Genomic DNA, 25,605 nt, shown 5'->3' with positions numbered 1-25,605 from the left:
AATAAAATCATAATCAACAGAGAAAGGCTACGCGAGAAGAGGAATGAATTAACCGAGAGAAAAACCAGAAAATCACTACAATCTGACAAATATGGTCAAAAAGATTCTCAACGATTCTACAGATATACATTATGGACCAGACAAAGAACCCATACTGGTGGAGTAAAAAATAGAGACACTAAGAAAGAGCTGCCAAAGAAGTCGCAGGGCAAAACAAAGGTCTCATACAAACAAAATTTGACTTGGCAACAGTCGAACAGCGAAGTGCTGCCCATGAAGAACACATAAACGCAAGAAAAGCGCTTAAGGACGAAATTAGAAAGGAAAAAACAAAAATGTGGAAAGAACTCTGTAATGAACTGGAGAACGACCTGTGAAGACAAGCCTATCACATTGTCAGGAAAAACATAAAATGCGGTACAGAACCAATAAAATTGACAGATGATAGAGTGTCGGAAGTAATAAACGAGTTGATTCCCAGTTATCCAATCTCGAATGCTTCTACGGCGAGATTGGATCACTGTCTGCAAAGGGCGGCTCAGGTACCTTCATACTCACTTTCCTTCCTTCACCCTCGCCTTCTTTCCTCTAAACTTGGGGCGAGACTCTTTTCGTCTTTCTATTTCGACCGCTCTTGGTCAACCCTTGATATTTCCGATCCCGGCGCTATTAGGTTTTCGAGGGCAAAAAAAATTAAAATAAAATAAATTGATAACATGATAATGACTCGGCTATGGACAAGAACTATAAATAAATAATAGGAGGATAAAACTACAGGAGAAAAGTTTACGGAGCAGCGGCACGGATCCCCAGTTCCGGTCGGTGATGCGGTTGAGCAGGCCGCGTCCGACCGTCAACCAAAAAACTGCTCATTTCCATTGGCAGGGAACCAGGCCTGGGAGCAGTCCTATGCGACTGAGAAAGGAAAGAGAAAGGAATTATTAGAGATGGATTCTTCCCAGCGAGAAACAGTATATCCAGGACACCCCCATTTGCAAAGGGGACCATATCGTCGGAGGTAAAGAAACACCAGACAAGTGAAGAGGAAGACGCAGTATGCAACAACAACGAAAAAAGGAAACGAAACGCTACTCCAGAAGCACAGAATATATTTTGGATCATGTCGAGCAACCTTGAAGTACTGAAAACTAGGGTTGACGAACTAATGAAGTTTTGTGACCAGACGCAAAATGTACACAAAAATATTAAAACTTTAGCAAAGCAAATAGGCTTAACAAAACTAAACGGTTGCAGAATATAAAAGTGACAAAGACGAAAGACATCAGACAAAAAAGGAACAAAACGTTAAGATCGCAAAATATGAAAAAAGATTAAATAATTATATAATAAATAGTAGCTAAGGAATCTACAGATGCGAAAACACAAACGGGAGAAGAAGACTGTGGGGGCCAGCTAAAACTACCCGTCTTAGCTGCTTTATCCACTTAAAATACTCGGATATAGGGCAAATGATAAACTACGAATTCCTCGTACTCAGAACGTAATTTATTCATACTTGAGTTTCAAATGATAAAGAAAACAAATAAACACTTCTTACACAGTTATCGGGAGTATTTAACAAACATTAAACTTAAAATTTACATGAGTAACCGCATAATTACAGAGGGCCAAAACACGGCGGCCGCGCGACGTTACTTAATTGTTACCGAATGGATGACAATAGACGACTAACTTATTGTCCGGGGAGCGGGGAAATAACAACGCGTAATTATAAATAGATTGACAGATGAGCGCTGTTGCCACTACACTTAAACTCATTATGAAATTAGGGGAAAATAATACTGTCCCGAACAAAGACATTATTACTACGTTAGTTATTATTACTACGTAAAGTAGATAATTTTAAGAAAATAGCAGGCCGACTGCTAAAATTAGCCGACACAGTATACACAGCTATAAAAGTAGGTAGCCCTCTTGCAACAGATACTCAAAGTGGTAATCACGGTGCCAGAAGATCCGAAAATTGAGAAGTCCATACAAAATACCTATAGACACAGATACCCAGATCGACATACTTGAAGTTACTAGTAGAATTGCATCCCAAAGAGACCTAAAGCAAAATCAAAAAATAATAAAAATAAATAATTCTACTAAATGTCAACAAACGCTTTATGAACTAGCTAAATGCCCGCGGAGTTGCTCGCGTGAAATTTGAAAATAAAAGAAAAGTTCTACTGAAGAACTTCTTTGTAAACAACTTTTTTTGTTTTGCCTTTTTGTGCCAGAATTGATAAATTTTTTGGTGAACTTGTTCTAGAACAGGCTACATAGAATTATCCATGCGTAAAACAATCCTGTCTCAAATCAATCTCTGCTGTCTTTGAGTCTGGCCCTGCGACCTGTAATAAACAAAACAAAAAATTCGTCAAAGAAAGAGAGAGATAAATTGAAAAATGAATAGTATTAATTTAGCTTATTCATGTTAAATTTTGGATTAAAAATAAAAAGTAGAACAAGATATATGTTATTCTAAGCTCAAAAATAAGGTCTTCAAAGCAAAAAAAGTTATTAACATTCTTTTTCGTAAAACCGCTTAAAAAAAATTTGAAATGGTAACACGGCATTTGTGAAGTTCTATTTTTTCTTTAGTGTATGAGCTGAAAAAAGACGTATTTGAGTGTTTTTGTGGACCATTGCGATAGTAAAAACTTGTGCTGTTTGTCCCGCACCATGGGAAAAAATGCGATTTAAGCCGATCTTTTCACAAGTTCACTCATATAATTTATAGTTTGCTCATATACTATGTCATAACATCAAATCAGGAGCAACCGTGGTCATAAACGTACAATAATAAAAACTTATTAAGAAATCTTTAATAATTATAAATAATTTAATTTCTAATTGAATCTAAGTGATTTTAGTAGTTATCGATAATTTCTGATACGCGCCGTTATTTTGCATAACTACCAACGGTTTTAGTATTTACGCATAATTCCCAATATGTCTAGCTATTATGCATATTAGCGGATTTTGGATATTAGCGGTAACATATATATACAAAAGTATACGATACTTCGAGGGAATGAAGAATGAATCCCAAATGAATATCGACCGGTAGCGTCGATATCTGTAACATCTGGATGAAGCATTAGTTTATTTTCTTTTCGTTTGACACTTGATATTGACAGACAACATTGGCAGCTGTCAGTAACAACAGTGTTAAATGTGAGAAGGCGGCAAACCTCTTGAATACTAACCGTTAATTATATTGTTTTTCTTTTACGTTGTAGGCAATGGTCAGAAAATAAGTGTGAAATTCCAGAAAAGACCCTTTGACAATTCCAGCATATCGTGTACGCACTCATGGAAGACGGCAAGATAGAAAGTGGCGTGCATAGGGCTGGTAGATAAGATTTTAACTCTCTTCCTGAATAAGGAGGCAGCAATGGCGAAGGGGATCCATGCAAGGAGGACCCATGTATTTATATTGGACTACTACTATTTTACACCGCAATTTAAAATAACGTAAGTTAAAATATTTCTGATTTAATGTTTGACACTTGCTGAATAAATCGGGTAAGGGAGCAGTCACTTACCTGTCTAAGAAATGTATATCCCTGTTTCTCTTAGGTAATTAGAAATTTAATTATATAGTTTATAACATTTTTCAGAGTATAGGTATTTGCTTTTTGTTGCCCTATTCTAAGTCATATTATTTATTATATCAAATAAACAACTTCTACCATTTATTACTTCTATCATTATAAAACTTATGGAACAATATAATAATGAAATTAGTAAAAGGTCTGGAATAGTATTAACAAACAGATACCAAGTATTAACCCTATGACAAAAACTAATTTTTAATTCACTAGAAGATACTGTATATCTGTCTTTGCCAACTCATTTAGTTAAGAGCTTCGCAATTTTAATAATTACCAAAAAGCTAGCACATAAAAGATCAAAGGAAGCAGCAATCAGATGGACTGTATCCTTTAATTTTTTAATATTCTTATATTCTTAAAATGGTGAGATTGCTGTGGTAAGATTACTTAAAAGACTTGTTTTGTAAACAAAGCACTTGCTTACAGTGTCACAGATTTACAGAATACTGTTCTACTATTCTGTAAATCTGTGACAGTGTATGGAAAAGGGCATTTCTTTGACCAGGTCAATCATGTGATACTTTTGTAAACTTGATGCTTTCTTTATCATCCATTATTGGGAGATCACAAGTAAAGATTGGGGGCTCTCTCTGTGGCTTTTGATATTTTGTTCGGTTTGGTCGATATTTGCAGTTAATGTGACATTTTTTTATAGAGATAGGACTGTCTTGGATACCACTTGTCTTGAGAGAGATTTATATTCTTTTTTTTTGCGGGATGCATGGAGAATGTATTTACTTTGAATAACCAAGAGTTATCAAATTATACAACTAAAATGCAAAAAGACCGTATTAAATCTGAGATTTCTTATCTTAGGATTGCGGATTTTAAAATCACACTTTTCAGTCCAGTCATAATAATCAGATTATATCAGTCACATATAGGGCTGTGTTCAATATCTACTTGTAAGATGTCTAATATTTATCTTTGGTTTGATATATTCTGGAATACTGGTCCCTTGTTTTGTCTCCTTCATTTCTGTTTCATTTCTTTTTGAAAATCATTTATTTAAACAAACTTAGATTATGTTTATAATCTAATAATTAATTTCATAGATTATGTTTAATGAGCTTTGGATAAAAAACAAGTGGTTGTGGCAGTGTCCATTGATCTGAAGAAGGCTTTTGATGTAGCATCAATATTTTGTTGCAAAAGTTGCTTGAGGGATTTGGGGGTGTTTAATAGTCTTCGTATGAGCGTCTTTGAAAGAGTATTTCCTATAATAACTTTAGGATTTTCTTTTTAGAAAAAAAAATTTCATTAGCTTTTTCTCACAAGATTTATGTTCAGTTTTCCAACAAGTTTTAAGTAACCATTTTAATAAATTGACCTTAATTTAATTTTACCGAGTAATAAATAATGTTAAACCTGAAGAAAGAAATCAAATAATTTAATTTTCTCATAAAGGAAAAACTATTCATTGCAGAATTCAAAAAAATTTTACTCTAATAAAATTAAGCTATTATTGGAAATCAATGAGAAATGTTATTATAAAATATATTGATAATTGTAAAATCTGTTGAAAATCTAAATATAATAGCAAACATTTGAAACCATTGGAAGTTATTTATATAGATACACTTATATTAGGAAATAATAATAATATATTTCTTTATTTAGTACTATCAAGTAACATTATGTATGAAAACTGATATAAAATAAAATGATATCACTAAAAAAGGCCTATTTAGTAAAAAAAAAACATCTCCCTGACATTACTACATATAAGTTTACATGCTTAGGTAATCACCTTTCAGTTTCACCTTCTGTTTAAACCTGTTTCATTTGATTTCCTATAGTTTATATTTTATGTGGAAGTTTATTAAATAACTTTATGCACATATAGTAGGGACTCTGTTTAAAGAGTGAAAGCCTCTATATAGGGTAGTTAATATTACATATGCGAGTATTAAACCCATGATCAACAGAAGTAGGAAACTTATCTCTATCCTTAAATAAAAACATCACTGCTTCAAATATAAACAAGTTACACAGTTGAAATTCCCTTAGATCTAAAAATAGCTTTACAAGATTATAACTACTGCATCTTAAATATTATTCTAATTACCTTTTTTTTAATGACAAATATATTTCTTATCTTAGAGTTGGCTGCCCAGAAAATAATGCCATGTCTAGCTGCGGACTCAAAGTTTTCAAAATACTAATCCATTCATTTAGGTATTTTACCACTGTACAGAAACAAAAATAAGCTTTATTTAATTTAACTTGTAAATGTTCAATGTGTTCTGAAAAGTCTAAAAATTCATCTATATGTACACACACTTTAACCTCGTAATTGTTGAGGTTTACTTCTTTTGGGGTCACTTCCTGGTTTTGTTTTGCTTTAAAAATGAAAACGGTCGTTTTTTGTTCATTCAGTATAAACTAACTATAATTCTTCTTTTTACTAAAGCAATCTTTGCTTTTTTGAAACAGTAGATCTTCATTCTAGCATAGCTTATTATGTCTGGAAACGCCACTAATAAATTTGTCATCATCTGAAAATATTCTTAGGGTATTACATACTGTTTGAATATTGTCAATAATTTCAAAAGGCAAGTCATTTATGAACACCATTAAGTAAATAATCTAAATTTGTGATCTTTTGCTTGTTAACATTACTTGTTGGACTCCATTGTTGAGATAAGAAGTGAACCATTTTAAGGAATTATTTCTCACCCCATATTACTGTAATTTCTTTATTAACAAATTTCTATCTAATCAATCATATGCCTTAGAAAGATCTAAAAATATTCCCAATGAAAGCTTTCCCCTCTCCAAATTCCTCAAGACTACACAAGTGAAACTGAAATATGGTAGTTTGTGTAGATTTACTCTCAAGATATCTATGTTGAGACAAAATATTGCACTCTTTTAAAAAGCTGAGAAGCTGATTGCAAACAATTAACTTAAACAGCTTTGAAAAACTTAGAAGTAGGCTGATCAGTCTACAGTGCGTCTACAGGATAAGCGAATTTATACATAAAAATGACAAAAAATTTAGGGTTGAAATTTGACTGTTTGGCATCCAGCCCTGCTTAATTCAAAAATAAAATTTTGCATATTTTATTTTTTTTTAAATCAAGCATGGTAAAGTAGTATATCTAGACAAGATATAAAAAAAGTTTGTAAGAAAAAGCTGTTTAGAATGCAAAATTAAGCCTGAATACCGAATTTCTTAATCATGTTTACATTTTAAAAAGTTCGACAAAAACTCATAAATGCAGCAAAAAAGAACTCAATATAATAAGCGGTATGCATTCCACGAGCCGAAAAAATTCCTACCGATCGTAAAAAAAATTATTTCAAGAACAATAATTTTTAAAATAACTTTCACTATTTTAAATATTAATATTTATTTGGTTTTTGTTTAAACTTTGAGAAAAGTCAGAATAAATAAATAATTTAAACGTAAAAATCAAAGTAGGCCTACGGTTGTAAAATTCGGTATTCGGGCATAATTTTGCGTTCTAAACAACTTTTTCTTATAAACTTTTTTATATCTTGCCTAGGAATACTACTTTACCTACTCATAAAATTTAAAACAAGCTCGAATTAAGACATGCTTGATTTAAAAAAAATAAAAATATGCTAAATTTTATTTTTTATTCAAGTAGGGCTGGATGCCAGCCAAACGGTCAAATTTCAACTACAATTTTTTTTGTCATTTTCACGTATACATTCGCTAATTTTGAGACACACTGTATAGTTGTCAAATGCATTAAGATGCAGGCCATGCTTTAATGAAATGTGCAACATGTGGCAGAAAACTTGTTGTTGTAAATGCATATTTTGATAATACTCGCTGATATATCTTTTTGGTAGCTCAATTTATTTTTTACTTTTTTAGGAATACTTAAAAGTTCGTTTGGGCTTTATAGGCCTTAACAAGACGCTTCTATGGTTAGCTGCTATGTTTATGTGCCTTTTATCAACAGGTCATCTCACTCTGTTTTTACAATTTTGTATCTATTTGCATACATCGAAAAAAATCATCAAATAAACATCTAATTGATCCTTTACTTCCCTAACTTCCTTATTATATTTATAGAGATCTTTTTTATTTTTCTTACATATTAGTTTCTTTGGAAAACTTTGAATAAAAATTGGTTCAAATATATTTGTAAAAGCACCCCATTAGCTATTTACATCACAATCATTCTGACCAAAAACGTCAGCCCAGTTCTCTTCTTTTAGCTATTGAATAAAAAAAGGTTTGTTTGAGGAAAAAATCTTTTATATTGTTTTTGGTATATGTATATACTGGTTTTTAGTTTCGAAGATTATTTTTTTGCCCTTTATGATTTGAAATATGGGTTTGCAGTCATGCCTAGCACACAAGCAATATCAATATTGGTAAATATATTATGGATACAACTATTTAACCTAGTTTTTTCTGTAATTGTTGGTTAGAAATTAAATAAGTTCATGATTGATAAGATTTCTTCTTTATTTCTATTAGGTTTTAAAAGTTCAATATTAAAGTCACGTGCTAAAAATGCCTACTTTTGACTACCTGTCAAACACAAAAGTAACTTTGTTATCATCTTTTGAAATCAAAATTTCCTGTGTTAATTGATAAATTTTCAAAAGCTTTAACCTATTTTGGTACAGTAATTACAGTAGTTTAAACTCTGGTATAGTAATTTTCATTCTGTGGTATTCCTAAAACAATTATTTTAGATAACGGATCTGAATTCCAAAATGAAAGTGTTAAAGAATTATTCAAATCACATAATATTAAAATACATTTTACAACAGCCCAAATCAAACAGCCCTTTGAAACATTAAATTCAACTTTAGTTGAACATATTAGACTTTTAAAAGAAAAAGATAAAAATGAAGACATTGTATGTTTAATGCCATATGCAGTTATTGCTTATAACAATACTATACATTCCAGTACAAATTTTACGCCCTTTGAACTAATCTACATAGGCATATGGATACACAAGATCCCATGAAATGAATGGCTGCTCATATTTATCAAAAAAAATTAATTAACAATTGATAGTTTGCCAATACCAGTTAATATCTAAAATATTTTAAATTTTTAGATTATTGAAATTAAATTTAATTTGACTCTTTAACTTTAATTTGAATGGTGCAATTATTACCTTTAGATTAGTATTACCATTGGTTGAATTAAATATATATCACTAGTATCAATTATACCTATTCTGTATCGTTAAAATCAATTTTTCTTAAACTTACTACAAAAACCATTCCCTGTGGTTAGCTATAGGAAGTATTCTTATATGGATAAATTATCTGCCGAACTACAACTCTATGAGTATTTATGTAAAGATGCTCATAATGCTATAACGTGTCGCCCCTTTTGCATAGAACTCCAAGATATTCAAGTTAATAGAAAATGGTTGATATCCATTCTGACTTCATAGTTCTTATTTGGTAGAAACTATCAATTAATGCATTATCCAAATCAAGCCATACATCTCAAGGACTTAGAGAGTCTCAAGACTTTGGAGCCAACTTAACTATGAATGACATATCACTCAAAATTAAATTGAAAGTTTTCACTTTCATGATAAAAGAAAAATATCGAATCTTCCTATGTTGGACCTAAATACAATGAATCTTGAAGAAAGATAGAAGCTCTTCGGCCATTCAAGTACAAAAAAGACTTTTCAAAGAAATTAAGACTCAATAATAATTATTTTAATATGTATTTTCTTTATAGGAAACTCGATTTATACAGGGTGCAGAGTGATTTATACACTATCAACGTCACAGGCTGTAACTTTTTTATTTTAAAGTATAATTTTTTAAAAGAAAATGTATACCCAAAATTAGTTATAAACACTACCCCCGACAAGTGATTGCCTAAAAATCACCTCAACTTTTTTTTTCAAATGACATCATCATTATTTCTTTTAATGTTGGGAATGCTTGTAAAATTATTAATTAAATTTCATAAAAAAAACATGTATTAATATCAATCTAAGGAATTTTTAAATATTAAATTTTTAAAATTAGGCTTTTCTCATTGTTTTCAAGTTCAATATCTATAATAAAATGAGGTAGTATATTGAAAAGAAGAAACGAGCTCAGAGATCAATTGATTAATTCTCAGCTCCTGTGTATATAAAAAATATCTATTATACTTCAAGTAAATTATTGTATTTAAGACTTATTGAACTTACATTAAATCAAATATAACGAAAGGTTTCGTTAAAAATTTAAGGTCAAATATCTTCTTTTCAATATTTGAGCGTATGACATAGTATTTTCTAAATTGATTTTTACTGTATTACTGATGTAAAACCCAACAATATAGGTAACTCATCATGAATTCGCCACAACAGTACAGATTTTACTTAAACATGTAGGGCAGAATAAGCATTTATAGATGTAGCAAGCTATCAAAGCTCAAGCTACAATTATTTTTTATTTATAAGGGAATATAAAGAAAGATATTTCCAAATATTTAAATTATCAGTTTTATTGATTTTTTTAGTGCAGTTACAGCAAGTGGGTCTTTGACAAGCAGAGGTATATACCGGGTGGTGGGGCGCCGAGCGAGAACATAGGAAAACCCATGTAAATTTTAAGGGGGTCAATTATTGGCTTCCCTGTACATTTTATAGAAAAAATGTAAGATAACTTTTTGAAGAGACCAATCTGGCAAACCCTTGTGCAAAGTTTAAAAAAAATTTAATAAGTGAATCTTAAATTATTCAATTAAATGTAATTGCTAAATTAGCAAATTTTCGGTTCAGGTAAAACCAAACCGGCACCAGTAAAATGAATATTGTCACTGACGTGAGGAAAAGTGTCAATAAATCAGTGACAGTCGATATTTGAAAACAAGTATGTATTATTCAATCGACGAAAAAATAGCCATAATTAAGTTAATAAATAATTACTTAATAAATAATAGTTATAATTAACTCTTACTTTGAATGTATGGTTGTGAGATTGATAAAACGAAAAAAAAAACATTTCTTGTAAAGTCGAAATTATACCTATTTGTAATGACGTCATTTTTGTTTATCTTTGTTTAGCATATTCCAAACAGCGGCGACAACAAACTTTTGAAAAAAATTGGTGTCTGATGATTATTCATCTTTTATATGCTAGGTTATGTGAAATATCCGTCACTATCAATCAAAAATATTGGTTTGTCAACTTGTTCTTGAAAGTTATTTCGAAAAGTGTTAGATAATGCCTAAAAAAAGATATAATAGGTATAATGAACAATCGCAGCTGATGATTTTAAATATATTGGCTTTTTTTCAACTGGAAAAGGAACAAGTCCGAAACAGAATTGCACTTCAAATTGAGAATGTGATAGAGCGAGCCGCAGATGCAACAAAATTGAGCACAACAACGCAAATATAAAGAAGAATGGGATAAAATCAGATCAGGATTACGCAGCCCGTATATCTTCCAAGCAAAAGACAGCAAAAACCAAAATTACAACATATTTGAAACATAGAATTCGGGACACAATTTATTCTATGTACGCCAGAAAAGAATATGTAATATTGGCAACAATAAGAGAAAAGTTCAGGGAAGAAATTGAATATTTTGAGTTTTCCATTGACTCCTTAAGAAGATGGATCAATAGTCAATATGGCTTCAAGTGGAAAAAATCAAATAACAGATAATTTTTGATGGACTTGCCAAATATTGTTCATAAAAGAATCAATTTTTTAAGGGAGTATATCAAAAATAGAAATGTAGGTCCGGAAGGTTTTACTCCAGTTTTCATTGACGAGACGTGGATTTTTAGCAAGGGATCATTTCGTAGTAGCTGGCAAGATGACACCAAGCACACGGATTCAAGGAAAAACAGTGAAGGTAAAAATTATCTGGTTATCTTTTTAGATTTTTTTTTAATAAAAATTATTGCCCTTGTAAGGGCCCTCTAACTTCATAATTTCATCTGTTTCATAGTTTCATATAATTTCTCTCTAAGACAATATGAGGGAATTTAACTCCATACTCTACTCGTATGTGCATGGAACATTACTTATTAATTATATTAAATTTATGTTCTGGAAGAATTATTTCTAAAAGAAGAGAATTGAATTATCTTTTATTTTTAAGGTCATCGTTATATCGTGGTCCACGCCGGAACCAAAGATGGCTTCATCAAGGGTGCAAATTTAATATTCAAGAGTGGATTAAAGACGGGAGATTATCATGACAATATGAACAGGAAAAACTTCGAAAACTGGTTTAAAAATCAGCTGGTTTCAAATCTTCCCCCAAAATCATTTATAATCATGGACAATGCAGAGACTGACCGAATGGTTGAAGAAAAAGAATATTGGCTTTCCAGAAAAAGCCATGAAAGATGAAATATGGACGCAGACATTGCCCTAGTGAAAAAAAGTACTTCCTTGATGAATATGTTAAACCTTTAGGACACAAAATTTTGCGACTGCCACCATATCATTGCCAGTTTAATGCAATTGAAATGGTATGGTCGGAATGTACACGAAAATATGATCAATATGTTCCCAATTTTAAGGGGTCACCTTCAGAAGTTCTGACTACATGGGAAAGGGTAATAAACGAAATTTCTATAGATCATTGGCAAAAATATGTTTTTCATACAGAAAAGGTAATTGAAAAGGCTTGGGAGGCAATACAAGTGTGTGATGCCTATGACATTCTGCCACTTGTGATTACGACTGACGAAGACGACGATGACGAAGACAATACCTCTGATTTCAGTTCTGACTCTGACAATACTGACGAAATTGATTAAGCTTTTTTTGTTCTAGCAAATTTTATTTTATGATCGCCGTTTAAGTATTCAATCATATCGTTGCAATTTCATTAACTTGGTAATGCAATATGACATGTTTTTTTTGAGTTTGTATGTTTTATTTTTTGGAATGGTATTTTCATTTTAGTGTGTTAACATATTCCTTCAAGCAGAATTTTTTTTCATGAACAAGTAAATTAAATTGTGAGTATTTAAATTTTTCCCAGTGAGTTAAAATAATTTTATACCATTATTCACAATTTTCGTAAGCTCGGTTTTGTTACGTCTACTGCTCGTGCCGAATTCTACTTTTCAAATATGTTGTAGATTTGGTTTTTGCGGTCTTTTGCCTGGAAAATATATGAGCAGCGTAATCCTGATCTGATTTTATCCCATTCTTCTTTATATTTGCGATCGTTGTTGTGCTCAATTTTGTTGCATCTGCGGCTCGCTCTATCACATTCTCAATTTGCAGAGCAATTCCGTTTCGGACTTATTGTTTATGTCCCATTATTTATGATTAATTATAATAATATTTGTTAATTGTTAAGTTTGTTAATAATACAATAAATACTACAAGATTTTTTAAAATTGAATGGAAGTATATACACGAATATAAAAATATAAAAAAAATCAGCTGCTAAAATAAATCATTTGTTAATTTCTGAACGTATAAAAATACACAGCAGACTATTAATTTCTGAAGGCGATGTTAAAGTTTCTAACCTAATATTGATTGGCAAAAATATCTACGTCATACGTTTTTTCTTACCTGGATGACGTAACTACAAATGGGTATAATTTTGACTTTATTCGGCTGTACGTCAGATTTGACAAAGCCTTATAACAAATTGTTTGCTAGTGGCTGGTGTCTGGTTTTACCTGAAACGAAAATTTGGTAATTTTGCAATTACATTTAATTGAATAATTCAAGATTCGCTTATTAAAATTTTTTGAAACATTGCACGAGGGTTTGCCAGATTGGTCTCTTCAAAAAGTTATCTTACATTTTTTCTGTAAAATGTACAGGGAAGCCAATAATTGACCCCCTTAAAATTTACATGGGATTTCCTACGTTCCGCTCGGCGACGCACTGCCCGGTATAAGATCACTGTTCTCATCTGGTCGACTCTGAAAAATTCAGAGCAATTCCGTTTCGGACTTATTGTTTATGTCCCATTATTTATGATTAATTATAATATTATTTGTTAATTGTTAAGTTTGTTAATAATACAATAAATACTACAAGATTTTTTAAAATTGAATGGAAGTATATACACGAATATAAAAATATAAAAAAAATCAGCTGCTAAAATAAATCATTTGTTAATTTCTGAACGTATAAAAATACACAGCAGACTATTAATTTCTGAAGGCGATGTTAAAGTTTCTAACCTAATATTGATTGGCAAAAATATCTACGTCATACGTTTTTTCTCACCTGGATGACGTAACTACAAATGGGTATAATTTTGACTTTATTCGGCTGTACGTCAGATTTGACAAAGCCTTATAACAAATTGTTTGCTGGTGGCTGGTATCTGGTTTTACCTGAAACGAAAATTTGGTAATTTTGCAATTACATTTAATTGAATAATTCAAGATTCGCTTATTAAAATTTTTTGAAACATTGCACGAGGGTTTGCCAGATTGGTCTCTTCAAAAAGTTATCTTACATTTTTTCTGTAAAATGTACAGGGAAGCCAATAATTGACCCCCTTAAAATTTACATGGGATTTCCTACGTCCGCTCGGCGACGCACTGCCCGGTATAAGATCACTGTTCTCATCTGGTAGCTCTATTCGACTCTGAAAAATTCAGCTTTTCTTCTTATTTCTAAAGTTTGAATATTAAAGAGCTTGGTTAGCATGGTTTTATATGAAACTATGTATAAGTAAACATTACCTATGTTAACATAAAGATAACATGTGAAGTTCCTTGAATTCCTTATACCAATACCAAGTGCACCATACACTTTAGTAGTAATATCTCAAAATGACTATTGAATTTTATATTACTTTGAAAAACAACTTTCAGATCCTTTACCTCTGTTTTGTTAATTAATAATTTATTATTTATGAAATAAGTAAATTTGATATCGATTTTGCTCAAAGCAATTTTCTACAAAGTTTTTATCTTCTTGCAACTTCTAGATCTTAGTCATCAACAAAAAGGAGACTTTCCCAGTGCTTTACCACCCTTGGATGGCTATCAGTAGGAATTCAAAAGAGCAACGGCCTCAAATTACTACCCTGTGGCACAGCAAAAACTGCAGAAAAACCCTCAGACCTTGATTTTGCAACTTTAAAAACCTGTTGTAGTGAGGTCAGGTATGTTTTCAAATTGTAGCCTTTTTACCGTTAAGGTGTAAATTAAAACATTCGATGCACAAAAATAGTTAACCGATTTATTATACACGTACACACTAAACACGATAATTTAAGACTACTTGGAATATTTATTTACCACTATTTATGTCAATTTTAAAAGTCGCGCCAATATTCTGATGAATTAACTTGACTCCTAGAACCTAGCGGTTTTTATTATAGCGGAATAAAAATTAAAATTTATGAAAGAAAACTCAATTTTTTAAAAATAACGTAAAGTGATGCTATGGTACGTTAGGGTCTTAAGTATGTCTGAACAATACAAAATTTGTATTTGCAATTCACTACAGAATACAAGTTATCACATATTCGAAATTTTAAACATGTGCGTGAAATAATAGAAGAGCGCATATTGATTGTGAAATATTTATACAGGTACTTTACGTGAAAATCGAGTAGAAAATAGCCCACTAAGGTCAAAGCAAGAATGGAAAACTGAAAAAAAGGCTTCTGTCATAAGTCTGCATGTCAAGATGTTGTAGTTGTTCAATGGAAGGAACAAAGTTTTAGCAGCTGCTTCAAATTTTGGCGTATCTGCAAACACAACAGCTCCACGTTACTGCAGAGAAACTAAATCTAAGGTAAATGTTCCACAGCCAGGCATAATATATAATTATAATAGAGGGATGGGTGGGGTAGATAAATTAGACAACATGGATGCCAACATATAGGGCCCGAATAAGACAAAGAAAATGGTGGTGGCCAATTTTATTTTTCGAAGAAACATAGCCATAGCTTTGCGGCATTCATATGGCGTAAAGTCTGTAAAAGGGAAACTAAGACCAACCTTACCACTGGATGTTAGGCTTGATAATATCAATCATTTGGTGGAATATTCTGAGACTGATAGAAAATGTGCATTTTGCAAAAAAAGGCAAATTTTGTTTGCATAAAATGTAATGACTTCAAGGCTTATCACACTAAATAGGCATATCAAAGAATACATTTTTTGTTGATTATCAGAATTTTTATTTTGTTATTTTTAGCACAATGTCCCTCATAAGGGACTGTTCTTTTTTTCAAATGAATACATTTCTTGTTTTTTTTCCACATTTGCCTGCTTATTTCAAGTACACTAAACAAATGTTTAATAAAAAACGTATGTGTTTCTTATTCCATGCTACTTCATGCACTAATGGGTTAAATAAGTTTTGGTTGAAAGCCTCTTTACTGCTTTATTTTTATATCAAAAAAATATTACTGTAGCTTTCGCTAAAATCCGATAGGGGCATTGACTTGGGGATTTACGTTATTCAAGTTAACGATATATATTTTTTTATGCTATTAAGAGCAGGGAACAAAGCTAAACAGATTGGTAAAAACCGCATTCAGATATAACTACTCAAACTAAAGTTATTAAAAAAAAATGTAACCATTAAAAAATTAAAATTACAAAAATCGTCGTAAATTCATATTGCATTAGTCGAATTGAGAAAACTTGTGTTTAAATGAATATTCGTTTAAAGAAAGAAACTTAGTATAAGTAGGTTTTCGAAAATCCATGAGGAGGCGGTCTTTCATATAATACATTTATATTAATAGATTATTTCGTCCTAGATTTTCAAAATGGGCGCCCCTATGTTCACGCGTAGACTTTGTCTAGCTAAGAAAAGGTACAGCACGTGTTGTTCGGCTCGGTTGCGCAGTAAATTTGTTTACGCCGCTGCCAAAGCAACGGTATCGATCGCCCCGATTTGCATATAAACACTGCCGTTGCGTTAATTCTTATATTTGTGTTCTGTGCCTTTTAGTGTTTATGTCTTTTCTTAAAAAAGGCGCGCTACTGTCGCTAATCGCGCGTTATTAGGGGACATAACTTGGCGCAGCTTTGAAACAGATGGTGTACCTTTCCTTAGCTAGACAAACTCTAGCTGCAATTTTTCCCTCCCTCGTAGAGATATTGACACATTCAATTTCCTCTCTAGGCAAACCATGTATCGCATTTTAAATTCTGAGGATCATATTTTCTGAATGTAGGCCTGGTCCGAAAAACGAGGTCTTTTACTCTTCCCTAGAGGTAAAAATCTAAAACGGTCAAGTGGGGTGACCTGGCTGGCCATAGAAACAGGCTTTCTCTTTCTATACATCGAGTATAGGAAGTATGGTAATGCAGCATTTAACACCTAATTGCAGCAATGGGTATTGTCGCGCTAACGGAAAGCTACCCGCTTTAGGTGGTTACGACGGTTCGATAAAAATAAAACACCCAGTAAAACAGTCACTAAGATGCTTTATTTAAACAAGGGATTATTACAAAAGTTAACTAGCGAAATTAAAAAAAAAAAAAACCGGAACGAAAAAAGATACATAAAAAGTGTTCTTTAAAATTAATGTGTACTCTTGACCGACTACAAAAATACTAAAAAATCTATTCGATATAAAATCTCAAAGCCTTTCACCGAACAAAACAGTTTTTTTATTTCGTTTCCTTACCGTTAAAACATTAAATAAAATTCTGCTTATGAGGCAGCGGCTTTGATGGTATACCCGTGAAATACAGACTAAACAACTTTTTTCCCGGTGCCTTAAATGGATTTATTAAGATCCAGATTTACATCTCCCAATAAAATTGGCAATATGTTTCTGCGGAACTCTAGATATTACCTCTTAGTGCCTCGTCAAAGACATATGGTCCTATAATTGTGCCACCTATTATACCACACCATACATTTATACTACAGCGTCCTTGATGCTGAAGTTCTTGCTTCCAATGGGGATTTATGAAGACCAATAATGTATATTATGGCGATTTACCCCACCATTGCTATTAAAAGTAGACTCGCCTGAACAAAGAATTCTGTATAGAAATTGAAGGTTTTCGTTAACCATTCCCAGAAGCCAATGGCAATAATCGAGTCGTCTATCGAAATCCGTATCTGTCAAAGCTTAGTGCAGAACGACATGATAGGGATGTAATCTGAAAGTAAACTAAATTTGCATCAATATGAATCATATTTGATTAACCTCTAAGATATTGTATATACAGGGTGATTCAGTTTAAGCGTCATTAATTTTAATACGTGATAGAGAATTTAAAAAGAAATAAACTTTCATTATAAAATTTTTCTCACAAATGTTTAATAACAAAGATACAGGGTGCTAAAGCTAAGAATAATTAATTGTTTATTTATCATAACCATTGTTTATTTATCATATATTTAAACTACCTGCTCAATTTTAATTAAATTTGCGCATGCAGGTCATTGTACTGAATTATCAAGTACTGATAAAGGCAATTTCTAATAAAATTGCCAGTGGCGTAACATACGGAGGGACTTGGTCCCTTTTTGTCTTAAATCTGCAAGGTGAAAAAATATTTTTTTATATAAAGTCAACTGTTAGATTTTCCATTTAGTTTGGAAAAAAAAGTTACCCTTGCAAAATTATGATTTAAGGTACTCTTTTTAAAATATCTTAGTTTAGTTTACAAACGCCAGTTACAACTGCTGCAAAAATTAAAAAAAAAAAGAAAATTAGGCTTGAATCTTAAATTAAACCTGACAAATAAAATAATGACTTAAGGTAACTTTTGATCATTGACATCTTTTATATTCAACAACAATTTCCTTTTTTTTATTAATTAATTTTTGCAACATTTTGGCAGGTATTTCTGAACAATTAAAGTAAAACATTTTGAAAACAGTGCCTTAAATCATAATTTTGCAAGAGTAACTTTTCGTTTCAAATTAAATGGAGAATCTAAGAGTTGAATTCCTATAAAAAAAAATATTATATCACCTCGCAGATTTGAGACAAAAAAGGACCAGGTCCCTCCGTATGTTACGCCACTGGCAATTTTTTTTAAAATTGACTTCATCAGTAATTGACAATTCACTACAATAACCTGCATGCGAAATTTAATTAAAATTAAGCTGGTAGTTTAAAAGTTATGATAAATAAACGAAAGTTTAATATCTTTGTTATTAAACATTTCTGAGAAAAAATGTATGATGAAAGTCTATTTCTTTTTCAATTCTCTATCACATATTAAAATTAATGACGTTTGAACTGGACCACCCTGTATATATATACTCAGGGCAAAAAAACGTCTTTTTGAATCAAGTTAAAGTTAAATTACATTCTAAATTATGGTTTTGACGTTTCTACTTAATATTAGTTTACAAACAAATGTTGTTTGCAAAACCTACTTCATACGCTACCTAATATAAGTTCATTCAAATAGTAGGATCGTTTTGAGACACTAGAGCAATATTTTAAAAATTGTATTTAATAATTTCTTTTAAAAGAATACATAAAATTTAAATATCGTTACGGTGCATGATGTAATCAATGGTTTCCGATTATTATTTCAAAACTCCTCAAAAAACAATTAAGATTTACTATGGTAAAGTCAACACTATTCATCAGATATACAGGGGGTTTCGGGAGGAAACGGAAATATTTTGGGAACATGTTCAAAGGTGAAAATAAGATAAATTAACCCATATGTTTTAATCCGATTCTGAACCGTTTCTGAAATAATCGGTTCTGAAGTTTTTTTGTAAGATTTTTTTTTAAAGCAACACAAACAAATACTAGTAAAAAACAAAATTCCACTAATTTAAAATGTTTTCGAAAACACCCTCACCAAGTTCAAGGCAAGCTGCAGTACGTTTGTTAAGCGCTCGTGTTGTACGTTTAATTGATTAAAGATTGTTTTTAATAATATTTGAAGCATTTCAAATTTCCTTGTGGACTCCTTCTACGGTTTCTACTGGTGTTTCATACACTAGTGCTTTCAACCACCCTCGAGGCAATAAACCAGTGAATTTAAGTCTAGTGACCAAACTTGAGGTCCTTCTCTGCCAATCCAACAATCAGGAAAACGATTATCTAAGAAATTACGAACTCGGCGACTAAAATGAGGCGAGGCTCCATCCTGTTCAAAATACATTCGGTGTCGAACAATTGGCGCAACATCATCCGACATGTGTATTAAATGGTCTTCCAAAAAGCGTAAATATCCTCCAGTATTAGACGCTCATCTAATACTGTTTATTGTGTCGGTTTAACTCCATTGCGGGTAAAATGAGCTTCATCGCTAAATAAAATGTATTTATGTAGGCCTCAATTTTGTTGGATCTATTCGCAAAATTGAACCCTTAAGCCATAATGACCCTCTTAAAGATGTTGAATCGGTTGAATATGGAAAGGTCAAAGATTCTTTCAAGTCAAGTCAAGGAGACGTCGAGAGTCAAATCAAAGAGACTTCCAGGGTCAAAACAAATGTCGAAGGTCCAGTCAAATAAAATAGCGTCATTTTGATCAGGGGCTTCCTTTGATCGTTGTGAACTGCTTGATTCATCCTCCATAACATCTATACAGGGTGTTTCTTAACCTATACGCATAAACTTGGGAAATTATTGCTGACGGCAAATAATGACTAATAGTGAAAAAAAAAGTATTAAAATATTTTTAGTTACGGAGATAAACGACCTATTAATTAAAATTAAAAAAAAAAAACGTTAATTCTCCAAAATAAATGTTTATTTAACTATTATAGTAACTGTTCAAAGTTATTTCAATGACTTTCAATACATAATTGAGCACGCCTAATCCAAGAGTTGCAGACAGCAGTTAATCCAGGTTGTAGTCGAATTTCCTCGGCGGCAGCAAATATCCGATTTTTTAATTCTTGTTCATTGTCAACTTCGGTTACATACACCAGAGATTTTAGGTGGCCCCAAAAATAAAAGTCAAGCGAATTAAGGTCGGGTGATCGAGGAGGCCATCCAATTGGACCACCTCGGCCTATCCATCGTTCGGGGCACATTCGATCCAAATGCCGTCGCACTGGTCGCGCAAAATGTGGTGGACCACCATAAATGAATACCATTGCGTGTGAAAATTGCTTCATCCGTTGCGAAAATGTTCATGGTAAAGTTGTGTTAATGTTCATGTAAAGTGGGTTTAACTGCTGCTGATGTAAAAACCACTCGCAAAAGTCGCGAGGCGCATCATCCCTTGGAAGTAAAGCTTGTACCCTTTGGACGTCATTCATGCCTTCGTCACTCATGACAGTAATTCATGCCTTAAGATTCGCCAAACTGTGACTGGTGATAATCCAAATTGCGTTGCAATTGTTCTAGTGCTTATGTCAGGATGCTCTTCGATGATATCTAAAATCGAGTTCTCCAGATTTAAAATGCGCGTAGGTCTAATGGCTCCACCATGTTGCCCTGGCCTCGGCCGCAAATTTCCAGTTTCTCTACCCCGCTGAACCACACGCAAAAAAGCTTCACGCGACGGATGATACCTATGAGGAAATCTTTGTGCATGAAGATTAGCTGCAGCCACACTGTTTTGTCTTGATTCCCCATATGCTAGTAACATGTCCATTAGTTCCTCATTTGAAAAATTATGCGGCATAATTTTAATAAAAAACGAAATACGACCACAACAGTATCAACTGATTATCTCAGAAACTAAAAATATTTTACTTAATTTTTTTTCACTATTAGTCATTATTTATCATTAGCAATAATTTCCCAAGTTTATGCGTATAGGTTAAGAAACACCCTGTATTCGCGTCCTCAATTTGTTCATTTTCATCACATTCTGACGAAGACCTGCTTTCGGAACATGCATAATTTGATCTTTACTATCATCGCTGTCGTGAAAAGGATCCTCTTCACATTTGATAAATTATCAACAAGGTGCTGCTAAAATCGAATAAATAATTATTACACTACAACATACTGCAGGGATAAATATGTCCCACTGACCATTTTTTTGTGCTTAACATTGTATAAAAAGATTAAAAATGGATAAGATCAATTAGCTTTTACTCATACTACTTGCAGCACTTTGAATACAGCCAATATACAAGGTAATTTCCGGTTTATGAATCAAAAACACGTGCACACCTCGAGAGCCACCGACCCTCTCTACAAATGCCGTATATCGTAGAATACGTGTAGAACGTATATCGTAGCTCCTGGGGAATCCCGTTCGAGATATCCCCATAATACAATACTGAATTATCCCATCTCAATGCATTACAAAGCGCTTTTTTAATGTTCGTGTTCTTGAAAAAATTCTTGGGACATTTATGAGCCAGCAATGTCGAAAAGGTTAAAATTATGGCATCATAATACATTTCATAATGTATTTATTGTACCTGACGCAAAACACGATTTTTACAAAACCATTTTCAGCTTTTTTACCAACAAACAGGATATTTCTTGTTTAGGCACTTTGTGTTGGTTATAATGTTTATAGATGTGCTGGCGAGAATTTGCCTTTTTTTGTAAATGAAAGCCTTTTTTTTTATACAAAAAACAACCATACTTACGGCATTTAAAGTAAATGGCACTGTTTAGTGGCTTAAAATCACATTTCTGGGAACCAGTTCACTAAATGACTACATATTTTCTCGACTTTTCCTAAAATAATAGGTCTTACTTTCATAAATACTCAATAAAAATTTAGAAAAAACAAATGTTCCAATAAAATCGCCAAAATTTTGTAAAACCTTCTGTCTCTTTTCTTCTTATTATAAATGTGCAATTACGCATGTCGTAGAGAACATGGTTAAATGTTTCAATTGTTATTGTTAAATGTTTATATTTGCTGAGTGCTTTTCAAAACAAAAACGATGTCTTGTGACAGTTGTGCTTTTAGAATCAGCGAATTTTTAGTGATGAGTTTCAATCGCCGAATACTGGTGGATTTTTTAGTGAACCATGCTGTGTTCTACGAACTGTAACGCCTGAACCAACCAACACGACCTAAGCTCCCTCCATGTGTTTAACATTTACGAGCCCTCTATATACTTTTTCATACGAATAGAATCTCAAAATGTTAGAAAATCTGAAGGCTACGAACCTTTGCCTAAGTGATGAATGTTTCATCGCTGGGTATTTGTTTGGGTACAAACAGTGAAACCCGTTCACTATTATAACGTGAAAACACTGCTATCATTTTGGCAGATACATATATATGTCTTCTGGGTTTTCTCTTCTTATATAGGATTCACTTTTTAGACGTGTTTGTTTCTTATTACTTACATTGAAGTATATTTTAACAAAATAGTTATCTAATATTTAAAGAAATATAACCTGGATAGCCTCAACCCTTTTCCCATATAAAAATTAATTTCAGTAGCTTGTTTGTTTATATTTGTAGGTCAACATGGCAACATCGGCCTAGCTCAGTGAATAAGCAGTAAACCAAGAACGATTTTATTTTTTTTGGGTTTTTTGACCTTTATTTTGTTCAATAAGACCCTGCTGCTTGTTGTATTTAGGTATGTAGTAAAGATGCTGTTTCAGTATTTTAAAGTTAATTTACCTTACTCAGCGCCCCTATTTACTTCCGGGTCCCGTAAGCTTCTAGGGTAAAAGAAACACAAAAGAGCAGTTTTAAAACAGCACCGACAGTTTTGTGTTCTATAAAGATACTAGAAAAGTCGTATATAGAGAAATTTTCTTTTAGCAGTAAAATAGCAGAAAACCGTTTTATAAACTGTTGCTAAAATTAGTATCTTAAATTGTTTTCAATTAATGTTTTCTATTAAACACCCAAATTCACTTTGGCAGTTTTTTAGGCATTTTATTTTTATGCAATATTTAGGATTTAAAAGAAAGTTTTTTTATTGCCTTCGAAAAAATTAAAGAATAGCGCACACCAATAAAGCGACCATATTTTCGTCCCGTCTGAACTATTAATTATTATTTTCTTCTATTAACAAACTTTTGTCCGTGGGGACCAGTAGACATTTTTAAAATTTTTGTCAGTACTACAAAAAAAAATCTCCACAATTATCCAAGGAGTGCCCTAAACACGCAGTGGGGAAGAGACCTGCCTTATCCTCGGAAGACTTCGAGTTCAAGCCTTAGCATGGTACTCTACCCAACTTTTTCTTTTTTTAGTACTTCGAAAAAATTAACATCTTTAGTAAATATACAGGGTGTCCCGGTTCATGTGGGAAATCTCTCGGATTCAGATAGAACATCGAAAAATATTACCGAACGTTCCTATAAAAAATTCCTACAGGCCTTCTTTACGAAGTTACAGCCTCCTAAAGGACGCTGCTGGAAATTGGTTTTTCATAAATTACTTTTAAACTACCCGGTAGAATTTAATAAAAATTTTAGGTGATGAACACTATTAGGGACCTCTTAAAATGACATCCTTAAAATACATTTACCTTGTTTACTTTACCAGAGGCGGACTAGGTTGTACACTTTAATGCATATATTTTTAACACCCTGTATGTTAAAGTCTAAAAAAAATAAATTTGGATACCTTGAACCCTAGGCTAAAAAAAGGTACTCTTGTTCATTATCGATAAAATGAACCGTTTTGGAAAAAAAAATAAATGAGCCAATGTTTTTTTTTAATGAGATAAGTACGCTTGTTATTTAAAGAACAGAGTAATTTTGATGTAAGTCATTTAATTTAAAAAAAATACATGTTCCTAAAAATACAGTGGTGTCCTAAAAAATATTTTTACAAAATAATAAAAAAACACCTATGATGAGTGTATGTTTTTAAATTAGAAAAACAACTTACAATAAAATGTCAAAAACCAAATATGTAAACAAAAGTTAAATTCTTCAATTCGAGCAATAAACTAATTATTAAAAACTTCATAAGTAGGTTCGACGTGGGCTCCGTGAACTCTAACACATTCGCGGGCACGACGAATCGAGGACTGCTGCACTCGCCACAATAACCCAAGATTGTTTTTTATATTATCACAATGAAATGTAATTCTTTGGAGCAGTTCTTCCCGAGTATCGACTGGGGTGAAATACACCAAGGTTTTGAGGTGACCCCATAGATAAAAATCTAATGGCGTTAGATCGGGAGACCGAGGAGGCCAAGCAACAGGTCCTCCTCTACCTATCCAACGGTTTTCAAAAGTATTATTTAAGTGGTGTCTTACAGCAAGGCTAAAATGGGGTAGGGCTCCATCATGCAAAAAATACATATCTCGGCGGGTTGCAAGGGGCAAATCTTCTAATAAATCTGGAAGATTGTTCTGGAGGATATTCCAAATAAGGTTCTCCGTTTAAACGTGGTGGCAGTTCAAATGGCCCAATCAAAAAAACCTGCCCAGATATTTATTGATTGCAATTGATGTTGATGATGAGAAATAATACTATCACGGGGATTTTCATCGGCCCATACATGCGAGTTATGTAAGTTTTCAATTCCATTCTTGGTAAACCCTGCTTCATCCGTAAAAAGAATCGTGCTGATAAAGTTAGGGTTATTTCGCTGCTGATCTAACAGCCAGTTTGCGAAGTGTATTCTAGGAGCAAAATCTCTGGGCAGTAGTTCATGCACTTTGTGTAAGTGATATGGGTACAACAGTTGTTCTTGAAGTACCATATGTACAATTGTTTTGGACGAATGAAGCTGAGCGGCTAATTTTCGAGTACTCGTAGGAGTGTCAGCTACAGCGTCTAAAATATTTTCTTCCAATTGCACTGTACGTGCTGTTCTCCTCCGACCACCATTATTCTTTTTTTTTTCAAAACATCCTAAAATTGCAATAAGGAAATTTAGTAGTATTACCTCATTAAGTGGAAAACAGAAACCTACCAGTTTCCCTTAGACGTTGATCAACACGTTGAAATATTTTCTGATCCGGAATAATGCGAGTGGGAAATCTTTCTTCGTACAATCTTTTTGCTTCCAATGCATTGCAAGACGCCAGACCATACATAAGATGCATATCTGCATACTCAATAAAAGTAAACTCCATATGTTGACGTAATTTAAATTAAAAGTTACCAAAAAATACAAAAATTAAAAAAATATTATCAAATAAAGGATGAATATGTTGACAAATATTAGGTTTAAATGATAGGTATTTGCTAAATTTAGAGTATAGCAACGT

General features: G+C 32.4%; 1 long non-coding RNA gene across 4 annotated transcripts; it reads left to right on the top strand.

Annotated features, from left to right (window-relative positions):
* Positions 1-3,060: 3,060 nt before the first annotated feature.
* Positions 3,061-24,025, top strand: LOC126738692 (uncharacterized). Of its 4 annotated transcripts, none has more exons than XR_007661421.1 (4): positions 3,061-3,186; positions 3,252-3,486; positions 14,520-14,696; positions 15,129-18,515. It is a non-coding gene; the product is annotated as an uncharacterized LOC126738692 (long non-coding RNA). The 4 variants fall into 4 exon arrangements; XR_007661424.1 differs by lacking the exon at positions 3,061-3,186 and adding an exon at positions 22,881-24,025 and having other exon boundaries at positions 3,193-3,486; positions 15,129-15,334; XR_007661420.1 differs by lacking the exon at positions 3,061-3,186 and adding an exon at positions 11,700-12,570 and having other exon boundaries at positions 3,193-3,486.
* Positions 24,026-25,605: the final 1,580 nt, after the last annotated feature.

The sequence above is a fragment of the Anthonomus grandis genome, chromosome 1 (genome assembly GCF_022605725.1).
Source record: "Anthonomus grandis grandis chromosome 1, icAntGran1.3, whole genome shotgun sequence".
In the NCBI taxonomy this organism is placed as follows: Eukaryota; Metazoa; Arthropoda; class Insecta; order Coleoptera; family Curculionidae; genus Anthonomus; species Anthonomus grandis.
This window is presented reverse-complemented; position numbering and strand designations above follow the sequence as displayed.